Here is a 4,354-nt window from a genome sequence, read left to right as displayed (position 1 = left end):
TTATTTTGTTCCATTGATCTATGTGTCTGTTTTTATGTCAATATCATACTGTTTTGATTATGATAGCTTTGTATTGTAGTTTGAAATAAGGAAGCATGATGCCTCCAGCTTTGTTCTTTGTCAAGATTGCTTTGGCTATTCAGGGTCTTTTGTGTTTCCATACAGATTTTAGGACTGTTTGTATTATTTTTGTGAAAAATGCCATTGGAATTTTGATAGTGATTGCACTGAATCTGTAGATTGCTTTGGGTAGTACAGACATTTTAACAATATTAATTCTTCCAATCCATGAACATGGAATATCTTTTCATTTATTTCTGTCTTCTTCAATTTCTGTCATTAATATTTTATTGTTTTCAGTGTACAGATCTTTCATCTCCTTGGTTAAATTTATTCCCGGGTATTTTATTCTTTTTGTGTGAGTGTGTGAGAAAGATCAGCCCTGAGCGAACATCTGATGCCAATCCTCCTCTTTTTTTGCTGAGGAAGATTGGCCCTGAGCTAACGTCCGTGCCCATCTTCCTCTACTTTATACGGGATGCCGCCACAGCATGGCTTGACAAGCGGTGCGTAGGTGCATGCCCGGGATCCTACCCTGCGAACCCCAGGCCACCGCAGCAAAGCGTGCACACTTAACCGCTTGCGCCACCAGGCCAGCCCCTCTTTTATTCTTTTTGATGCAATTATAAATGGAATTGTTTTCTTAATTTCTCTTTCTGATAGTTTGTTGTTAGTGTATAAGAGTGCAATGGATTTTTGTGTATTGATTTTGTATCCTGCAACTTTACTAAATTCATTTATTAGCTCTAACAGTTTTTTGACGGAGTCTTTAGGGTTTTCTAAATATAAGATTATGTCATCTGCAAATAGTGACAGTTTTACTTTGGTTTCTTTCTAATCAGATGCTTTTTATTTTTTTTCTTGCTCTGGCTAGAATTTCCAACACTATGTTGAATATAGTGGCAAGAGTGGACATCCTTGTCTTGTTCCTGATCTTAGAGGAAAAGGTTTCAGCTTTTCCCTGTTGAGTATGGTATTAGCTGTGTGTTTGTCATATATGGCCTTTAGTATGTTGAGGTATATTTCCTTTGTTAAGAATTTTTAACATTAATGGACGTTGAATTTTGTCAAATGCTTTTTCTGCATCCATTGAGATGATCATATGATTTTTATTCTTCGTTTTGTTAACCTGGTGTATCACCTTGATTGATTTGCAGATGTCGATACATGGAATAAATCCCTCTTGATCATTATGTATATTCCTTTTAATGTAGTACTGAATTTGGTTTACTAGTATTTTGTTGGGGATTTTTGAATCTATGTTCCTCATGGATATTGGCCTGAAATTTTCTTTTCTTCTGTCTTTATCTGGTTTTAGTAGCAGTTTAATACTGGCCTAGTAAATTGAGTTTGGAGTATTCCTTCTTTAACTTTGAGAGGGATTGGTATTAATTCTTCTTTGCATGTATGGTAGAATTCACCATCTGGAGCTTAGTTTTTTGGGAGATTTTTTTTTTAAGGATTTTATTTATTTATTCCCCCCCCCCGCCCAAAGCCCCAGTAGATAGTTGTATGTCATAGCTGCACATCCTTCTAGTTGCTGTATGTGGGATGCGGCCTCAGCATGGCCAGAGAATCGGTACGTCGGTGAGCGTCCGGGATCCGAACCCGGGCCGCCAGCAGCGGAGTCCGCGCACTTAACCGCTAAGCCAGGGGGCCGGCCCTTTTTGGAAGATTTTTAATTGCTGATTCAATTGCCTTACTAGTAATTGGTCTGTTCAGATCTTCTGTTTCTTCATGATTCAATCCTGGTAGGTTATATGTTTGTAGGAATTTATCCATTTCTTCTAGGTTGTCCCATTTGTTGCCGTATGATTGCTCATAGTAGTCTCTATCATCCTTTGTATTTCTGTCATATCAGTTGTAAAGACTTTTCTTTCATTTCTGACATTATTTATTTGAGTCCTCTCTCTTTTTTTCTGATGAATCTAGCTAAAGGTTTGTCAATATTGTTTATTTTTTCAAGGAACCAGCTTAGTTTAATTTATCTTTTCTATTGTCTTTTTAGTCTCTATTTCATTTATTGCTGCTCTGATCTTTGTTATTTCTTTCCTTCTACTAACTTTGGACTTTGTTCTTCTTTCTTCTAGTTCCCTTCTTTTTTCTAGTTAAATTAGATTATTTATTTGAGATTTTTCTTGTTTCTTGAGGTAGGCATTTATAACTATAAACTTCCTTCTTAAAAACTGCTTTCATTTTTGTTTGTCTTAAGTGTTTTTTTGATTCTCTTTTGATTTCTTCTTTCACTCATTGGTTGTTGAGTAGCATGTTGTTTAATCTCCACCTATTTGTGACTTTTCCAGTTTTCTTATGGTAATTTATCTCTGGTTTCATACCATTGTGGTATTAAAAGATGCTTGATATGAAAATAAAGTAAGTTAAAATGCACTAGATAATTTGCTGCAATAAATGTGGGATAAAATGGTATTTTAACACAGAGAAAGAAAAAAATACCTAGAAGTGCTTGAGGTCATATTTCAGCTAGTTAATGAATAGATTAATATTCCCTTGACAAATATATACAAATAATCAACACATTCTATTTTAGGAGTTTGCATCACTTTTTTAATTCAGTAAATTGTGAATCCTCTTAAATTTATTAAGTAAATCCTCTTAAATTTATTAAGATTTCTTTTGTGGTCCAACATAGGATCTATTTTGGGGAATGATCCATGTATACTTGAGAACAATGTATATTCTGTTGCTTTTGGATTAAATGTTTGGTGTATATCTGTGCAGTCCATCTTGTATAATGTGTCATTTAAGGCCAATGTTTCCTTATTTATTTTCTGTCTAGGTGATCTATCCATTGATGTAAAGGGGTATTAACGTCCCCTACTATTATTGTATTGCTGTCAATTTCTCCTTTTAGGTCTGTTAATATTACTTTATATATTTAGGTACTCCTATGTTGAGTGCATAAATATTTACAAACATTACATTTTCTTGTTGGATTGACTCTTTTATCATTATATAATGCCCTTCTTTGTCTCTTGTTATAGTCTTTGTTTTAAAGTCTATTTTGTCTGATATAAGTATAGGTATCCCAGCTTGCTTTTGGTTTCCATTTGCATGGAATATCTTTTTATTTCCTTCACTTTCTGTCTGTGTTTGTCCTTGCATCTGAAGTGAGTCTCTTGTAGGCAAGTTATAAATGGGTCTTGTTTTTTTATCCATTCGGCCACTTTATGTCTTTTGATTTGAGAATTTATTCCATGTACATTTAACATAATTCTTGATAGGTATTTACTTATTGCCATTTTGTTAATTGTTTTTTGGCTGTTTTGTAGTTCCTCTCTGTTCCTTTGTTCTTCTTTTGCTCTCTTCCTTTGTGGTTTGATGACTTTCTTTAGTAGTATGCTTAGATGCCTTTCTCATTATCTTTTGTGTATCTACTACAGGATTTTGCTTTGTGGCTACCATAAGGTTTATATATTATAACTTATATCTATTATAATCTATTTTAAGTTGATAACAACTTAAATTTGAGAAATAAGGAACACTTCCTGAATTCGCATGTTATCCTTCCTAAAGGGCCATGCTAATCTTCTCTGTGTCATCCTAATGTTAGTATATGTGCTGCCGAAGTGAGAACACAAAAGCCTTGATAGTGACCATTCCTGTTAGTGAAATGGGGTTGCTATAGAGAAGGGCAGAGTGAAAGATGCAAGTCATTAATGAAGTAATAGTTCCTGAATTGGGAATTAGATTCATTGTACTTTTAATAAATTAATTAATTAAATGATGTTAATAAAGGTAGCAATTCATAAGCCAGTGAGGTAGTATTTCATTTACTATGACTATGAGTCCAAAAAAATAAAGTAAGTTAAAATCCAGTAGATAATTTGCTGCAATAAATATGGGATAAAATTATATATATATATATATATATATATATATTTTTTTTTTTTTTGTGAGGAGATCAGCCCTGTGCTAACATCTGCCAATCCTCCTCTTTTTTTTTTTTTTGCTGAGGAAGACGGCCCTGGGCTAACATCTGTGCCCATCTTCCTCCACTTTATATGGGACGCCGCCACAGCATGGCTTGCCAAGCAGTGCATCGGTGCGCGCCCGGGATCTGAACCAGCGAACCCTGGGCCGCCGCAGCGGAGCGCACGCACTTAACCGCTTGCGCCACCGGGCCAGCCCCGGGATAAAATAATATTTTAACATAGAGAAAGAAAAATATACCTAGAAGTGCTTGAGGTCATATTTCAGCCAGCTAATGAATAGATTAATATTCCCTTGACAAATATATACAACTAATCAGCACATTCTATTTTAGGAGTTTGTA

At 34.8% G+C, this 4,354-nt stretch overlaps 1 non-coding gene across 1 annotated transcript; it reads right to left on the bottom strand.

Moving 5' to 3' along the window:
* Window positions 1-3,548: 3,548 nt before the first annotated feature.
* LOC131411630 (U6 spliceosomal RNA) lies at window positions 3,549-3,657 on the bottom strand. The gene has a single exon (XR_009221614.1). It is a non-coding gene; the product is annotated as a U6 spliceosomal RNA (small nuclear RNA).
* Window positions 3,658-4,354: the final 697 nt, after the last annotated feature.

This window comes from Diceros bicornis, chromosome 11, assembly GCF_020826845.1.
Source record: "Diceros bicornis minor isolate mBicDic1 chromosome 11, mDicBic1.mat.cur, whole genome shotgun sequence".
In the NCBI taxonomy this organism is placed as follows: Eukaryota; Metazoa; Chordata; class Mammalia; order Perissodactyla; family Rhinocerotidae; genus Diceros; species Diceros bicornis.
Note: the sequence above shows the minus strand (reverse complement) of the source record. Positions and strands in the feature narration are given on the sequence as shown.